We start from the raw sequence: 20104 nt of genomic DNA, 5'->3' as shown, positions 1-20104 counted from the left end.
AGGGCAGGGGAGGTTTAGAGAGCTGTTTGAGGGAGGATCAGGGAGGTTGGAGGATTAGGGCAATCCTACAGTGCAGCAAAAATAAAATATAAAAAATTGTATTAAAATAAAAAAAATGTTTTATTTCTTTTTTAATTGGCAGGCTGTCTACCGGTACTTAAGATGGGGGCGACTAGTGGGGGGTGGGAGAGGGAACATAGCTGTTTTAGAGGGATCAAGGGGTGGGAAGTGTCAGGTGGGAGGGTATATTCTACACTAAAGCTAAAATTAACCTTACAGGCTTCCTTTTTAACCCCGTTACTGCTGGGAATAATAGAAGTGTGCTGCACAGTTGCAATTAATGGCCTTCTGATTACCAAAAAACAATGGCAAAGCCATATATGTCTGCTATTTCTGAACAAAGGGGATCCCAGAGATGCTTTTACAACCATTTGTGCCATGTTGCAAAGTTTGTGAAAAAATTAACAACTTTTTTATTTGATTGCATTCGACGGTGAAATGGTGGCATGAAATATACCAAAATGTGCCTAGATCAATACCTTGGGTTGTCTACTGAAAAAAAATAAAATATATATATATATATATATATATATATATATATATATAGTTTTGACAGGTAAATAAAACAAAACAAGGCTCTTTTTCTGTTTAAATGGAGTGATAGCAAAAATGCTGAAAATAAGCCTGCAATGAAAGGTGTACGAAGTGCTTCCACAGCTTTCACCCAGAGTGTGCCCTATACTTTCAAAAGAAAACTGTAGTATTGCATTGTCGTTGTTATGTTTTAAGTTGCCCCGTTTATTCAAATACACATTGAAATGCTTTAGATATGAATGGAGATGAATTAAGACTTATTAAATGTGTAACAAATGGCATTGGTTAATAAAAAATGTTTTGGGGAACTTACAAGTATATACTTATGACAAGTATATGTGTTTTTATGTTTGTATATGTTTGTGTTAAGTCTTAAATGTAAAATTAAAAGTGTATTTCAAGGAACTAAATGACAAACTCTACTACTTTAGAGGAATTTTTGTGCTTTTAATTTGTCTTTTATTGATTTTTAACTGATATTGATTTTATTTGTATGGAACTATTAATGCTTCTGTTAGTATTCCTGAAAATGTTCATGTTAGGGCCTTTAAAGAGGAACATTTGTTATAATCACTTTTTTTTTAATTTTTAATTAAATTGAAGTTTCACATAAAAGCAATGAGGGAACATAAAATAATGTTTTTGCATATATAATGTATATTGTGCAATAAACAAATTAATGACAAATAAACATGTAAAATAGTCTTCCCACTAGGAAGTAAATTAGAAAGTTACTTAAAATTGCATGCTCTATCTGAATCACAAAAGAAAAAAAATGGGTTCAGTCTCCCTTTAAGTAAAAAAAGACTCCTCTTGGGCTGTGCCACCAGTGTTATCATAATAGAAGGGGCCCATGCTGAAGAAATTTTATGAAACCAAATAATTTATTTCAAAGCAAGACCAAGCAGACCAAAAGTGACCACACCATCAGAAGACCATATCCAGCTAGCCTCATTACAGAATAGAACAGGATCTGCATCCACTTTTCAAGCACAGCTGAACCAGAAGATTCCTACCACAGTAAGCAAAAGTACAGTCAAAAAATGGCTTGTAGAATTCAACATTCATGGTAGAGTAGCAGTCTCTGAAGCACTTATTTGTTGGGGGGTCGTCTTAACATTATGCATGGCCAAACAATATGAAAAATTAACCATGGAAGACTGGAAAATAGGCCTGTTAACTGATAAAAAATATATTGTTAGTTTTAATCACACAGTTTATTTTTTGAGGAAACATACAGGAGATGCTAAATATGGTGCAGGAAATAATCATATGTGGTTTGTAAAGCTCAGGTAAAAAATGTAGAATCAATGCCAGAAGAATTAATAATCATTTATACAAAAGGTTGTTAGAACAATATTGCAAATTTTTTTTAGCATGTACTGATAAGCATATTTTTACCTATTAGTGGAAATTATGTATTTTTGTGAAAAACTGTATATTTTATCACAAACAAATTTGTTTTGCATAAATGCTGATATAAAGACAGATTGTGGCAGTGAATACAGACTTTTGCACTCTGCTTCATTTAACTGTGTTCCTAATAAACGGCTAGATTACGAGTTTTGCGGTATGGGTGAAAAAGCATCGTTATGGCTCTTTCTCACTACCGCTGATATTACGAGTTTTGCAGGTATATCTGTACCGCACACTTTTTTGGCCGGAACGCAACGTAACTACCACAGTTTTCAAAAAGTCCTTTTTCAATAAGACTTCCATAGCGCCGGTATTACGAGTTTGCCTGTCTGGCCAAAAAGTGAGTGGTACAGCCTATACCGTCAAGATCCATACCATAAACTGAAAGTCAGTAGTTATGGGTTTTATGCTACAACGCTGCAACATAAAAGTCATAACTAAAGTGCTAAAAAGTACACTAACACCCATAAACTAAACATAAACCGAGGCCCTCCCACATCGCAAACACTAAAATAAAATTATTAACCCCTAATCTGCCGCTCCTGACATCGCCGCAACTATAATAAATATATTAACCCCTAAATCGCTGCACTCCTGCATTGCAAACACTAGTTAAATATTATTAACCCCTAATCTTCTGTCCCTAACATCGCCGCAACCTATATTACTGTTATTAACCCCTAATCTGCCGCCGCCAACTTTGCCGCCACTATACTATAGTTATAAACCCCTAAACCTAACCCTAAGTCCAACCCTAACACCCACTAACTTTAATATAATTAAAAAAATCTAATAAAAATTCCTATCATTAACTAAATAATTCCTATTTATGACTAAATACTTACCTGTAAAATAAACCCTAAGCTAGCTACAATATAACTAATAGTTACATTGTAGCTATCTTAGGTTTTATTTTTATTTCCCTGGCAAATTTGTATTTATTTTAACTAGGTAGATTAGTTAGTAAATAGTAATTAACTATTTAATAGCTACCTAGCTAAAATAAATACAAATTTACCTGTAAAATAAAACCTAACCTGAGTTACACTAACACCTAACCTTACACTACAATTAAATACATTACATTAATTAAATTCAATTAAATAAATTACAAACAAAAAAACACTAAATTACACAAAATAAAAATTAAATGATCAGATATTTAAACTAATTACACCTAATCTAATAGCCTTATCAAAATAACCCCCCCCCCCCCCAAATAACCCCCCCCTAGCCTAAACTAAACTGCCAATAGCCCTTAAAAGGGCCTTTTGTGGGACATTGCCCCAAAGAAAGCAGCTCTTTTACCTGTAAAAAAAAATACAAAAAAACCCCCAAAAGTAAAACCCACCACCCACACAACCAACCCCCCAAATAAAATCCTAACTGAAAAACCTAAGCTCCCCATTGCCCTGAAAAGGGCATTTGGATGGGCATTGCCATTAAAAGGGCATTTAGCTCTTTTTCGGTGCCCAAAAGCTCTAAGCTAAAAATAAAACCCACCCAATAAACCCTTAAAAAAATAACACTAACCCCTGAAGATCCACTTATCTTCTATCTTCATCCATCCGGTGCGGAGCGGCTCCATCTTCAAGACATCCGGCACGGAGCATCCTCTTCTTTCCATGGCAACTGAAGAATGAAGGTTCCTTTAAGTGACGTCATCCAAGATGGCGTCCCTTGAATTCCGATTGGCTGATAGAATTCTATCAGCCAATCAGAATTAAATGTGAAAAAATCCTATTGGCTGATGCAATCACCCAATAGGATTGAGCTTCAATCCTATTGGCTGATCCAATAAGCCAATAGGATTGAGCTTTCATTCTATTGGCTGTTCCAATCAACCAATAGAATGCAAGCTCAATCCTATTGGCTGATTGGAAACTGGTCAGAGTTGAGGGAAAGATGGAGTGGTTTAAGGGGAAACATGTAAATGTGTTGGAATGGCCTAGTCAAAGCCCAGACCCCAATCCAATAGAAAATCTGTGGTCAGACTTAAATATTGCTGTTCACAACCCAAATCATCCAACTTGAAGGAGCTGAAGCAGTTTTGCAAGGAGGAATGGACAAAAATCACAGTGGTAAGATGTGGCAAGCTCATAGAGACTTATCCAAAGCGACTTGGAGGTGTGATTTCTGCAAAAGGTGGCTCTACAAAGTATTGACTTTAGAGGGGTGAATAGTTATGCACATTGACTTTTTCTGTTATTTTGTCCTATTTGTTCTTTGCTTCACAATAAAAAAAAAAAACATCTTCAAAGTTGTGGGCATGTTCTGTAAATTAAATGATGCAAATCCTCAAACAATCCATTTTAATTCCAGTTTGTGAGGCAACAAAAAACGAAAAATGCCAAGGGAGGTGAATACTTTTGCAAGGCATTGTATATCGCTAATACCATGATCTCTATGCACACTCATTCCTAAATCTTCCTACTTTCTAAAACTAAAACATAATTAAAACTACAATTAAAATTAAAGAGGGTCACATCTGTTACAAAAATCTAATAAAATCTAATAATCTGAAGCTTAATAAATTCATTATTGTCTCTTAATCTAAGACAATGCACTAATAAAATATTTAAAACCTATAGATATAAAAAACAAACAAACATATAAAGATATTTAAAATCACATATACAGAGGAATACATATATATATATATATATATATATATATATATATATATATATATGATGAAATATGTGCTGGTACATAAAAGGTGTATATATATATATATATATATATATATATATATATATATATATGTGCCCCTTTCTACATACACTAATGCACATTCAAATCCCAAACATCTATAATAATCACTCAAATACACACATATATACATATATATGCATACGAAGAGAGAAGCGCTCTACCAGGAACGAACAACAGCTCAGTGGCTTGTTCTATGGCGATTTACCACCCAGAAGCAGCCTCTTTTAGACCAGTGTGCTTTTCACAGAAGAAAACTTTCCTGAAGTATATCAGTCTGATCCTGCCAAGTACGGTCAGTCCAGCCCCGAAATACCAGGCAATTCTCCTCTGAACAAGGAACATGACAACCCCAGATGATCGTTTCGGCCTCCTATGGGCCTCGTCAGTGAGGTGCAGCCACATTCCTCTAAGCACACTGGGCAAGGAGTCCACATCTGGTTTCCCCCATCACCCATAGGGAGACTTCCCCAGGGTCATAATAATTTGCATACGAAGAGAGAAGCGCTCTACCAGGAACAAACAACAGCTCAGTGGCTTGTTCTATGGCGATTTACCACCCGGAAGCAGCCTCTTTTAGACCAGTGTGCTTTTCACAGAAGAAAACTTTCCTGAAGTATATCAGTCTGATCCTGCCAAGTAAGGTCAGTCCAGCCCCGAAATACCAGGCAATTCTCCTCTGAACAAGGAACATGACAACCCCAGACGATCGTTTCGGCCTCCTATGGGCCTCGTCAGTGAGGTGCAGCCACATTCCTCTAAGCACACTGGGCAAGGAGTCCACGTCTGGTTTCCCCCATCACCCATAGGGAGACTTCCCCAGGGTCATAATAATTTGCATACGAAGAGAGAAGCGCTCTACCAGGAACGAACAACAGCTCAGTGGCTTGTTCTATGGCGATTTACCACCCGGAAGCAGCCTCTTTTAGACCAGTGTGCTTTTCACAGAAGAAAACTTTCCTGAAGTATATCAGTCTGATCCTGCCAAGTAAGGTCAGTCCAGCCCCGAAATACCAGGCAATTCTCCTCTGAACAAGGAACATGACAACCCCAGACGATCGTTTCGGCCTCCTATGGGCCTCGTCAGTGAGGTGCAGCCACATTCCTCTAAGCACACTGGGCAAGGAGTCCACGTCTGGTTTCCCCCATCACCCATAGGGAGACTTCCCCAGGGTCATACATACATACACACACACACACACACACACTCTTGTACATGTATTAATACACGTGTCCATGCACCACATTGTTATAAGGACAGTAGATATCTTGAAAAGTTCTATATTAAAAAGGGGATATCAGAAACCACATACTTGGATGATCTATTGGTTGATACTTCTACTCATTCTCTATATCACATCACACTCCTAGCTCAATTCTAAATTCCCACCTTATTCAATAAATGCTGCAAGATCAATATCCCTATTCATTCCATTCGGTTCAATTGTTCCCAATCTGTGGATCCAATATGTCTTGTGACGTCTCAACTCTAGAAGTCTATCCCCCCTCTTATAGCTCTTTTAACTTGCTCGATTGCTTTCACTTTCAGTCCACTATCATTTTTATTATGTTTCTCGAGAAAATGGGCTGGCATACAATGGTTTGTAATCTCTTGTCTAATATTTCTAAGGTGCTCACTTAAGTGAGTTTTTAAAGACCTCTTGGTGCGCCCAATATAAAATCCCCACATGGGCATTCCAACATGTATACAGTATACTTGGACCTACAATTAATTAGTTCCCTTATTTCATACTCGTCATTACCCCCAAATGTATGTTTCTTTGGGCGTATATGAGCACAACATTCACAATTAGCCCTTCCACATCCAAAGAACCCCTTTGATTGATCTATAAGCCAATTCTTTCTCTCTCCTTCTTTAAGTTGGCTAGGACATATAATGTTCTTTAAACTCATATTCCTTTTATACACTATTTTGCAATCCTTTGATATACACTTATTTAGGATTGGATCTTGTATAACCAAGGGCCAGTGTTTTCTTACTGCTTTATCAATTTCTTTAAAGGCATAATTGCACTTCGTAATGAAATGTATCTCTCTCTTATCCGAATTTACTCCTTCCTTCTAGTACCCTTTTTTTCAAGAGCTTCCTCCAATAGGTCCCTTGGGTATCCTTTAGCTAGAAATCTCTTTTTTATAATGTCTGATTTAATTTTATAGTCAGATTGTCTAGTGCAGTTCCATTTGGCCCTCTGAAACTGACCGAATGGCATATTTTCTATTCACTTTGGGTGATGCCCACTCCTGGCAGGCAGGTACCCCCTCGTGTCAGTTTCCTTTCTATATAACTTTGTACAAAACATATTACCACTGTTCCCTATTTACAAATCCAAACACGTAACTTTTTCTCGACTGTAGTCTGTAGTAAATTTCAAATTTTAAAAATTCCTATTCACATATTCCTTAAACTCCTCTTGCCAGGGTATCAGAATATCATCTATAAAGAGATACGATTTATATAGATGTTCTCTAAATGGGTTGGTGTCACTGAATATAAATAAATCCTCCCACCAACCCATGTAAAGATTTGCAAAATTGGGAGCCATTTTGGTACCCATGGCTGTACCTGTTGTTTGTACAAAATATTTGTTATCAAACATAAACATAAACATAAAATAATTCCTACTCAGTATAAACTTAATGGATTCTCCCACAAACTCACTTTGAAGCTCATTAATAAAACCTGCCTTATTAAAGAAATATTTCACTGCTGTAATCCCTAAGTCATGTGGTATAGACGTATATAAGGAACTTACATCCATAGTAACCCATACTAAATCATTCCTCCATTCCAACCCCTTCAATTGTTCCAGTATATCCGGTGTATCACATACATAAGACCTCAAACATGGTACTAGAGGTTTCAGAATATGATCCACATATTCATACAATTTGGACATGAGCCCACCTATACTTGACACAATGGGTCTTCACGGGGGGTCCACCAACCCCTTATGGATTTTGTGTAGGTGGTAAAATTTGGGTATCACTGGATCTTTTAGCTCCAAAAATTCATATTCCATTTTTTTTAATACCCCATTCTCTTTCCCCTTCGTAATGTGATCATTTTATTCACATAAAAATTAATTTGTAGGATTTTTCTTCAATAATGTGTATGTATTCTCATCCCTGAGTAATCTCAGTGCCTCTTTCATATACATATCCCTATCTTGAACTATCACACCTCCCCCCTTGTCTGCACAACGTATCACTATTCCCAAGTTATCCTTCAAACTCTGTATCGCTGGGAAGTCTTGATAAATGCGCAGTGCAGCGCTGAAACGCGTAGACATACAGACTATTCAGTGTGGATACACAGGCTCCCATCAGTATCGAGCACAAAGAAAATACACTCCCCCCACGATCTGGTTTCCTGATTGGCCCTCCAAAGACCATGTGACAAGGACAAAACACGAGACTGGGTAGAGTGAGTTGCCGGGAAAATCAACAGAGAGACGCCAACACAGGACGAGTTTTCCTTTCCTCTCTAAAGGTACAGCAAATAATACAGCAAACACTCCAAGACCCACAAATCCGCTAAAGACAGGAGGTAAGAGCAATCAGAGGTCCAGTTAGGGGGAGAGAAACTGAATCTCTTATATATGGAGGATGAGACACTAAACTTTTAACCAGAAACCGAGTTGTGGCCACAACTTAATTATAATTGAACAGTTCACTGGTGCCATTGCAATTATACTCAAAGTGGTATTAAGCACCTTCATATTTCGTTCCCATAAGAATAGTATATTTCACTGGACATTTATACCGACACATTTTTTCTAATGTGATTTCAGCTCATTGGTGTCATTGCAAGCAATACTCATAGCAGTATCAAGCACCTTCACATTTTGTTCCTACCAAGAGCAGTATATTATACTGGTCATTTTATCGATATTTTAAAACTTCTATCACATGTGATTTTAGTGTAAAAATTGCAATATCACGGAAGTATACTATTTTATTTGCTAAATTTTTAAACATTGTAATAATATTGTATTTGCATGCATTTTATAAGTAAAATATATATATATATATATATATATATATATATATATATATATATATATATATATATATATATATTTAAAACAAGCTTTATTGTAGAGAAGGTTAGATAACAGTACAATAATAGCAGTATAATAAAACAAATATACAGGTACAATAAAACAGTAAAGTTTACATATTCATAAGCTAGTCCTCTTCTCCAGACGGATAAGTCATCAGCATTAAAATTATATTGAGCTTGTCACAACGAGTTAGATTTCTCGTTAGGTTTTATAGTCTATGTCTTCAGATATCATATTACCTAGGGACTAAACATCAGGTACTTTGTTGCTGCTTTCATTAACTGACTCAGCCTACTTAAAACATACGGCTGAGATTATCTAGGATCCTGACATTTCAGAATATATTATTGTTTAGGTAAGAGAACTATGGAAATGTGAGGCGAAAGTAGGGGGATAGGTAGCAAAGAGGTTGGGAAAGGGTGGCGAGAGAAAGGGAAAGAAAAAAAAAAAGAAAGGAAAAAAGTATTTCCATTGGGCAGGGTACATGGTTGATTTAAAGTCCCTTCCCCTCCCAAACCAGAGTCATCATTTCATGTGTCACCAATTTGCCTATTTTTAGATAGTGATACCGCTCGAGTCTGAGTAGATCTGTAATTTTGAATCTCCATTCTTGAATTTTCGGGATTTGTGTTTGTTTCCAGTATGTTGGTATGAGCCCCTTTGCTCCATTCAACATTAGTAAGAATAGAAGGTATCTGTCCTCTCCTATTATTTTAGGGAGATCATGGTATATCAGGTAACTAGGCCTCGGAGGGATAATCATCCCAAGGATCCTACCTATTTCTCCCAGCACCCCCTCCCAGAAGGGTTGGATAAGTGGGCAGTTCCACCAGATATGTAGGAAGGTGCCGTCGGTACCACAGCCTCTACAGCATTCCCCAGTAGTGTGTGGGTCAATTTTGTGTAGCCGATTAGGTGTGAGATACCATCTACTTAACAGTTTGTAGTGGGCTTCCTGAATTTTCATAGAGATTGAGGCTCTTCTAGCACTGCTAAATATTTTAATCCTTGGAAGTAATTTCTTGCCCTAGCTCATCTTGCCACACGGCTGTATATGACGGAAGAGCGATGCCTCCCCTATTCTGTAATAATTTGTATATCTGTGAAATCAGATGAGAAGGTGTTTTTACAGCTGTGCATAATGATTCAAAAGGTGTCCTACTTCTTGTCAGCTCTGATTTGTCTTTATGGGTATCAAAGAAGTGTTTGATCTGGGCTACTCTGAACCATGAAGTGAATAGGGCCTCCTTAAGGGAGTTGGACGAGTCTGATATCGTTAGTAGGACATCGTCCGCATACATAGATAGTTTATGCTCTTCATTACCTATGCAAAGGCCTCTGATATGAGAGTTAGCTCTGATCTTGCTTGCTAGTACCTCAATAGTAAGGGCAAATATTAGTGGAGAGCGGGCATCCCTGCCTAGTTCCATTTTTAATTTGGAAAGATTTTGAAAGGATACCATTTACACGCACTCTAGAATTTGGTGACAAATAAAGAGACATGGTTTGGTTTATGAAACCGGGTCCAAAGCCAAATTTACTAAGAATTTGCTGCATAAACATCCAGCTGTCCCAGTCAAATGTCTTTTCGGCGTCAGTGGTGACCAGGGATAAGGGCGCTTTATTTATCTGGGCATAAGTTATCATCTGCAATATTTTCAAGGTGTTATCCCTGGCCTCGCGCACTGGGATGAAACCAACTTGGTCAGTGGAAATTAAGTCTGGGAAGTATCAATTCAGGTGATTAGCTAACACCTTGGCAAGGATTTTCACATCCGCGTTTAATAAAGAAATGGGCCGATAATTTTCAGGTCTGTCATGCGGTTTCCCAGGTTTAGGGATTACCGTGACGTACGCCTCCAACATGGTGCAGGGCAGTTGAGGAGCCTGAGCAAGCGAGTTGAAAATAGGGGCCAGTTCAGGTGCTAAGATATCTGAGTATACCTTATAGTATTTAAGCCCGTAGCCATCAGGTCCGGGGCTTTTCCCCGAGGGGAGATCTTTTATGGCTTTCTTAATTTCCTCTATCAGTATAGGTGAGTCAAGTGACTCAGCCTCTTCTTCTGCTAATCTAGGTAGCTCAACCCCTTCCAGATAAGTCTGAATGTCCTCTATGTTATGTGCAAGTGGAGAGTTGTTATCTGCGTTTTGATCAAGGTTTTGTATGTTGTAAAGTGACCCGTAGTACCCCCTAAAAATGTCCGCCATTCCCTCCCCATCTACATTAGTATTACCCTCTCTGTCTGTCATATGATGTACATGGGCCTTAAGCCTTCTCCTTGTGATAGCTCTAGCTAGGCGTTTCCCTGCTCTATCTCCTTGTTCGAAGAAAACCTGTCTCATGATAAGTGCTTTTTTTGATAATCTTCTTGTAAAAACTGTAGCAGGTCTTGTCTGGTGGACGTTAAGAGCTTTAAGTTAACATCTATTGAGGGGTTGGCTTTGTGAAGCTGTTCAGTCTTCGTAACCTGTGACAGAAGGAAGACATAGCACTCCCTTCTCAGTCTATTCAGTTTGGCCTTTCGTTTAATTAGAAGTCCCCTGATGGTGCATTTATGGGCTTCCCGTATAGAGGTACCCTAAATATCCTCATTAGAATTCATGCGAAAAAATTCTATTATTGCGTTTCTGATCTCTTTATTAAATACCTGATCATCTAAAAGTGTATCATCAAGCTTCCATATGTAAGGTGTGATCGGGACAATAGGCCACTCGATTGTACAACTGACTGGGGCGTGATCGGACCAAGTGATTGAATGGATATTACTACTTTTGGTGATTATGAGGCCTGTGGAGTCAGTGAATAAGTAGTCAATCCTTGAGTATTTGCGGTGTGGGTGGGAGTAGAAGGTGTAATTTTTATGTGTTGGGTGATGGGTGCGCCAGATGTCGTGAACTGCCAGCTCAGCCACAGAGGCAGCCATATGTTTCAAAATTTTGAGAGGAGTACTGGAGACACCATTGGAGGTGTCTAGGGCAGGGTCCCAAGGTGCGTTGAAGTCACCTTCCAAGTACAATACACCAGTCTGTAATTCTAATATCTTACGGATGACTCCTGGGAGGAAGAGGTGCTGGGATCGGTTGGGACAGTAGACATTGGCTAATGTGATGGGTCTATTGAACAACAAACCTGTGATTACCATAAACCTGCCCTCTGGGTCTTTATATTGCTGATGAAGTTGGAAGGGGGCCCCTGAACTATGGAGTATTCCCACCCCATTTTTTTTTTTTTTAGGGCCTAAAGCAAAGTAAGCATTGGGGTAGAGGCGACTAGACCATTTGGGTTCATGCAAGATGGAGAAATGAGTCTCCTGTAGAAATATTATGTCCCCTCCCATTCTGTGTAAATCTTTCAGAATAATGGAGCGGTTCTGGGGGCTATTTAGTCCTTTTACATGTATGGATACTAATTTGATGGGGCGTGGTTTACTCGACTTCCGTGGGATCACCATCTTTTGTGTTAGAATCCCCATCTGGGGAGAGTGAGAAAGGAGGAGAGGAGGAAGAAAAATAAAAAAAATAAAAAAAAAAGGAGAGGGGGAGGAAGGATAGAAAGGGGAGGGGGTAGAGGGTGAAAGAGGACTATAAGGCTAGATCTTATAGGTGTAAAAGAGGAAGAAATGGGGGGGGAGAATGAGTGAAATGACAGTACACTTTACTGTATTAATATAACAAAATAATTCTGCAACGTGTACAAACAATTAAATAACTCTGTAAACAGTTTCCAACTACTACCTAAATTCAAACAGGGGGGTAGTGCTTTCGCTAGATTTATATGTTCTTAAATATTTCTAAAGTAATTCTACAAGTTCCTAAGTAAGTCAAACTGGTTACCAAAAAAAAAAGAAGAAAAAAAAAAGCTTCCCTGGTGAGTGAAGTGTCTATATGCACATTTTTTTAAGCTGTTGTTGCCTATTTCAATGAGCTTACTGTCTCTTCTATTTTAAGTTAGTATCTTTGGAGCTCTTTCTGACGATTCCTCCTCTGACTCCTATTGTGTGTAATCTCTCCCGCCCCTACAGTGTCATGGTAGAGCCGAATATGATGCTTATGTGGGGCTCCCTTATTTAGTAAATCACTACATTTCAGCACACATACATTTCAATTGACAGTAAAAGGAATATAATAAGGGGAATGAAAAACATTTGTCATAAACACTTAACTTTTAAAATTCAAAATATAACTAACAAGACATTCTTATTTTTTGCATTACCATACAACCTGTGAGTCCTTTCTGCGCTTCATTACTGAAGTCCATTAAGCTGCGTGCCAGCCCTTATTCGGGTGAGCTTAACATGTTAGAAAGAAGCCTTACTGTGGACGAAGAAGGCTCAGGTAGGGTTCTGCAGAAGATTGTTTTGGCCTCTTCCGGGAGGATGCTGCTGGGCCATTTCAGGGGCCCGAGGAGGCCTGATGTTGATACCTAAAGCTTGGTTGAAGTCTGGGAGATCATCAATGGTTCTCAAGATGTGGGCCATGTTATTTTTTGTAGCTATCAAGCAGGTGGGGAAACCCCATCTATATGGGATTCTCATCTCTTTGAGCACTGACGTGGCAAATCTCATGTCTCTCCTTTTCTGTAACGTGGCTGGACATAAGTCCGAATAAACCTGTACTTCTGTATCCCCAAACTCCAAAGGATGTTTTGCCCTCGCCAGCCTCAGGATCTCTTCTTTGTCTTTGAAAGACAGAAATTTCATAATGATGTCCCTGGGTGGGACTCTATTTAGGGGCTTGGGACGTAGGACTCTGTGGGCTCTTTCGATTTGCACATCAGGGGCTGTCTCGTTATTTTTGAGGTATCTGAAAAGGTCCTCTATATAGCTTTGGAGAGAAGGAGGATCAATAGATTCAGGTATTCCTCTTAAGCGGAGATTGTTCCTCCTACTCCTATTCTCCAAATCTTCTACACGTTCCATTAAGGTGTTGACTGTACCTTCTTGTGCTTGGAGGTGGCTTGACTGATGTTGGAGGTCTGAATTGAGGGTTTCTTGTCTTTCCTCCACCAGCGTAACCCGCTGGTCTACCCTTGTGATATCTCTTTTTAATTCCCCAAACATGGTCTTAACGTCCTGCATTGACTCCCTGATATCATCTTTAGAGGATAGGTGTTTGATATCCTCCTTCGTGAGATACTGTGTATTCTGGGTTCTGTTCTCGTGGGTAGTTGCTTGGGGTGATGTAGGCTGCGTTGCCGGTTCTAATAGTGTTTTATTGGCAGACGTGGATGAGTCTGTAGGGATAAGAAAGCTGTCCAAGGCTGAGGTGTGCGCTCCTCTGGGAGGTTTGATGTTGCGTTTACTTGCCATGATGAATTGTGGGCTTTTTTTTTTTAAGCGTTGGGCCCTAAATCCCTACTGTGTTTAGGTATAGTCTCCTTTGTAGGGGTAAATCTTATTCCTTCTTTTCTATTTTGTTTTTTATAGTCCCGAGAGCTGTATATCTGGTTTACCCAGTTATTTCAGGTCGTTAAAAGTCCTTTAAGTTACAAGCTAAATGCTGCATCAGCGGCCCTTATCAATATCTGCAACCCACACTTATACAACAAAGCCCACGTGTAGGGTGTTTGGATATTGAGGCCATGAATAGCGAGGGCTTTGTCAGGAGTGGCCTCCGGGTTGTATCCTTTGGAGGAAAGTGCCGTTTATGTGCGAGGCCTGGATGAGATGTACACAGCGTTGCTCACGTGGGCAAAGTGAGTATGGCGATCGGGAGACCGGGAGTAAAAACTCCTGCAGCACTTACCGGGTATGTGATCAACGGAGCTGAGTGGCAATCAGCTGGCCCAAAGTGACGTACCTGAATCCACAGGAAAGGGATCGCTAAAGAAGTCCTGGCAGCAAGTCAGCTCCGGTTTCTCCAGACTGACCAGGTGAGGCTCTGTGCGCTCTGCTGTGAAGGCTTACTTTGTGTATCTTATTGCGGCCAAATGCAATAAAACTTTTCTGTGTCCTGTTATTTTCCTGATTGTCAGCGTTTGGTTTAGATGGGGTCTGAGTGCTGGGAACTTGCAAAATTATAGCGAAAGGTCACCAGGGACTACGGAGCACTGTTAATGTGCGGCCATCTCTGCTCGTGGCTAGGCTCCGCCCCCAAGTAAAATATATTTTGATAGTACAAGATTGTGAAGCTCTATTTGTAAGCTATACTTTAAACTCTTATCTACTTATCTATATATACGCTACTCAGGGTCCGGTACTTTGCATTTAATAATAATATCTTTTTGATTTCTAATTAGATAGTTAGTATCAACTTAACTAATAGTATCAACACAACTAATAGATTAGAGAAATCAAACCATATAATATTACACAGTATTTTTCGATTATTATTCACAGAATATTCACAAATTGAACACTATTTATGCAAACTAGACACATGTGTAACCAGTAGGAGCACAATTTATGCACTATTCCTTAAAACCATTTAATCAGCACAACGCACTATAACTGGTACAACTTATCACTATAGATACACAAGATTTTGACATATTATTAATAGAATAACATAGTAGATATTTAAAAATATCCCTACATAATTCTTAAATAAAGTCCATACTCACAGCTAGTACAGTGCTCCCCACACCCCACACTTGCCTATAAACTCTGTATCGCTACCTTTTCTTTTTTGCTCAAATTACAGTTCTCACTTTGGGCCTTCTTAAATCTTGCCTTTCTACACACTTCTTTTAAATCTCTCTCCATCAGTGTAGTGAATACTGGTATATATTTCCCCTTGGAGTTCACTGGGTTAAAGGTTGACTTCTTTTTTAGATGTGTATGATCTACAGGGACATCCCTTGCTTCATTCTCTATAGACTCAAGAATATCTACTACTCCCAAAAAACTATTCTCTAACTCTTCCATTCCAACTGCTCTCCCTTGTACCGTAGTGTCTATAGATTCATCCATATTGTAAACTGAAGTTTCTTCCACATTCATTAAGTTCCCGTTATTTTTATCTTCAAGTATTTGGAAGTGTCTAGCAAGGGTAAGCTTCCTCACAAATTTCTTTAGGTCTATATATAATTCAAATTTGTTAGGGCTATTTGCTGGAGCATAGGATAAACCCTTTTTTAGGAGTGATAGTTTATCTGGTGTGAGAGTTTCGGTAGAGGTATTAAATATTTTCTGTTCATATTCTCCTAATAATGTTTTATTTGCCTTTTTTTTCTTCTTGGCTCTAGACGCCACTCCTCCTCTACATCCTTGTTTTTGCTTTCTATATTTCTTTTCAGATTCCTGTTCATCCCCTGAGTGCTGTACCCTAAAAAAACACTCCTCTAGGGTATCTTTTTTTCCAGGAAAATATTCCCCTATCTTACATTGTCTCTCATTTGTTCTCATATCCCTAGTCTCCTTCTCATCCCCCCACATATGAATTTCTGTTTTTTGGTATTGCTCCTAACCTTTTTATTCCAATCCTGACCATTTCCCCTATATCCTCTCGTGTCTATGTTGGAATTTTGTCCTCCCCCCATGAGTTATTATTACCATTTTCATACCCCGGGTTGGTATTCCTATTTTTATTACTATTCATGACTGAATGTTTATTTTTAATTTTATTTTCATTGTAATTTCCTTTACTATTCTGATTTCCATTTGAAATCATCATCTCATCTTTATTGTTATCTTTAGTGCCAATATTTTTTTTATTCTTGTTATTGTAATTATTGCGATTTTTATTTTTGGCTTTATTTGGTTTACTTCTTGGCTGTCCTTTTTTATAAATCTCCCTAATTCTTGATGAATCTCTTCTCCTTGTTCATTATCCTTGTTTGTTTGGATTGTCTCCCTATTTGTTTCCTCGTCTGTATTAGAAGTTCTGTTACTTCTAACAAATTTGAGTTTTTTCTTTTTCATTACAATAACTTCTTTCTCAAATTTTTCTAAGGAGACACGGTTCCTTTTTTCTAATTCCCTATATAGAACATCATCCTTATGATTTTTTAAAAGGGCTTCTATATCAGTTATTTTCTTTGTTAGTTTACTCACTTTCTTTTCTCTATACCGAATAAGAATTGACATTAATTTATTGGAACTTTCCCCCAAAGCCTCCTCCCATTCAGTAGTTAATTCTACCTCATCTAAATTAAAAATACAATTCTTCTGTATCCTTAACCCTTTTGGGACTAAACCAATCTTTGATAATTTTCTAAAGCTATCAGATCATACCAAGTTGTAATCTGGGCATTTGTCAATTTCTCTAATTTCCTAAAGAGATATTTTGGGCCTTCCTTGTTCTCTGTTTCAACCTGTTTGAAATACAATACTCTATTTCGTGTTTTAGGATCAAAATATTTTAGGATCAAAATATTTTCCAAATGGTCTAGGAGAGAAGAAAACAGCGGAGCCCAATGGCCTAATACTATCTACACAGAGTGAATAAAGGTAAGCAAAATGGATCCCCACAGATGGACAGCACCTGAGGGTGCAAATAAAGCAGACTGGAACCTCACAGTTGCCCAGCAAACTGGATATGAGCAGCCGGATATTTAAAGGTGAATCCCCACTTGTAGATTTCAAGGTTTTTCCTATATGAAGGGAGACAGAGCCAACATAGCCCAGCACATTTTGGTACAAAAATGTGTGTATTGTGGAAATAAACACACGTACATATTCCAAAGCAACTCCAGGTGCAGTATAAGCATGCTGGGGCTTCTCAGCCACCTAGCTGACTGATTCCAAGCATTGAACAGGTGCAATAACAAACTCGCAAAGAGTTCAGAGATGATAGATACGCATAAAAAAGCAGCAGCAAGTGTATAGATAAAAAATATACTTTAATGAAAGCAACGCGTTTCTCAGACTCTCCATTTTTTATTTTTATCTCTCCATATTTTATATAGTGTTTTGTATACTAATAAAATATTACAATCTTTATGCCAAAGTGCTTTATCTGAATCATGCATGGGTCGATTGATTGTTTTGTTCTTATGCTGATTATAGATTAGTCTCAAGTTAAATTTAAGTCACTATTGTGGGAATTTATTATCATACTGAAATTTGATTCTCTACTGTTACAACTCTGGGGATTTTTTATTATTATATTATTGGCTCTATGTTATGTGGGCATTTATGAAGATAGGATTGCAAACAATGTGGGAGTATAATAGTGTAATGATGTATATTTTTTTCTGATTCATACATGTGTTTACTTGCTGGTTGTAGACAATTATCATGTATAACTTATGCCAATTTACCTTTGTGAGGCCATTGCTGGGAGGGTTTGTTTGGGTTACCATAGCATTCAATCATCTACTGATGACATATACAGGTGTATCTTGTTAATGGTTTGCCCCATTGGAGTGTTTTATCCCTTTATATAGCAAGTGTATTTAATTTTATTTTTGTATAGCTTGAGGAAACAGCCACTGCAGAGGCTGAGAAACGCGCTGCTTTTATTAAAGTATATTTTTACCTATACACTTGCTGCTGCTTTTTTTAAAGTATATCTGTCATTTCTGAACTCTTTGGGAGTTTGTTATTGCACCTGTTCAACCCTTGGAATCAGTCAGCTGGGTGGCTGAGAAGCCCCAGCCTGCATATACTGCACCTGGAGTTGCTTTGGAATATGTAAGTGTGTTTAATTCCACCATAGAGAGGAGATCTACATTGGAGATAAGAAGGCGCCAAAAATAGGGTGATATCGTCGCTACACAGCTATACGCTAAGGTGGATGTCAGAATACTTACAAACAAGGCGGCACTACGATGTGCCTAGTTGCGCAGACTGGGACCTCAAAAGTCGCCCGGAAGACCAAACACTGGTGTACGGCAAACCTCTGGTGATCACGTGGTTCGTCTGGCCAATCGCGGTCCAGTGGATATACACACTTTCTTCCATAGGAGACCAAATATTCTGCAGTACTGACAGGCAGGAAGTCCCAAAACACTACGGACACTAGAAGTAATTGTGTGATGTTGAAAGGGATAAAAGGAGATTCACTCCAGCGAGGTACTATAAAAACAAGTTTATTAAAATGTTCTTAAAATCAGCAACGCGTTTCTCGGCTACACAGAGCCGTTTCATCAGGCTGTAATACAATTTTTAAAATTCCCGCTGCTTAAGTATTTCTTCTAACCAATCACATCCCTTCTTACTTGACACACCTTTCTTAGGGAGGATACATACAATTGATGTTACTACATATGTTCATTATAAATCGCTGGTAACTTGGTGTCCTCATATTATTAGAATTACTAATTGAGTGGAATCTTTTTATTTTATTATGAGTACACCTCTAGAAGGTGATTCCTCACTATTAATTCATATTTTATTTTTTGTTCTATTTTCCCCGGATACCAATATTGCTTTAAATATTAAAAATTATACAAGCAACATGTAGCATAAATCGAAAAAACAATTGAAGTACAACATATTCACAATCCTATATATTGATATACATGACATTGATCAAATAATATTAGATAGTATAAACGCATAAACCTGTAATCTATGACATTCAATTTTGACTTCCAAAATCTCTCAATTGGTATAACAAAAATAGAACATAACAATTATATTCTCTATAAATCACTGTATCATCTCTCATATCTCACACCACCTCGCAATTGGTTACCTGCAAAAACATATTGGGTTCTAAATGATATGATGTGATCAAAAATTCTTTATACAAATAATAAATGTGAATCTAATACAAATAAAAATATGATAAATCCTAACATAATGTTAATTTAATTTTGGTAGAATATATTCACCAATTAATTATTTTACCCTATATGATATATAATGAAATTATTTTATTATTTATTTTATTACTAATTCATTTTCTTTTAATTTATTTTATTTATTTAAAGGCTGCAAGATCAATGTTCATATTGAGACCTAGTGGATGTAAAGTTTGTAATCTGTATATCCAGTAGGTCTCTCTCTGTCTGAGTCTAAAGAAACGGTTATAGAAATCTGATTTAGGAATATGTTCTATTGGTGTGATTCTTAAACAACATGGGTTCCCATTATATTTCACATTACAGTGTCTAGATACACTGTGTAATTTATAATTGTTTTTAATATTTCGGAAGTGTTCCGACCATCTCACACTTAGGCGTCTACAGGTGCGTCCTATATATTGATGCCCACAAACACAGGATAATAAATATATTATATAATTGGATGCACAAGTCATTCGACTGCTCATTTTGTATATTTTGGAAGTCACATTGGACTGGAATGTATTCACATTATTAGTTATATGGTCACACATTTTACATTTCTTGTTGTTACTTTTAAAACTACCTTTTCTTAATGGTTTACTTATAATGGTTTTGTTTATAA

The sequence above is a fragment of the Bombina bombina genome, chromosome 1, assembly GCF_027579735.1.
Source record: "Bombina bombina isolate aBomBom1 chromosome 1, aBomBom1.pri, whole genome shotgun sequence".
NCBI classification, from domain to species: domain Eukaryota; kingdom Metazoa; phylum Chordata; class Amphibia; order Anura; family Bombinatoridae; genus Bombina; species Bombina bombina.
Note: the sequence above shows the minus strand (reverse complement) of the source record.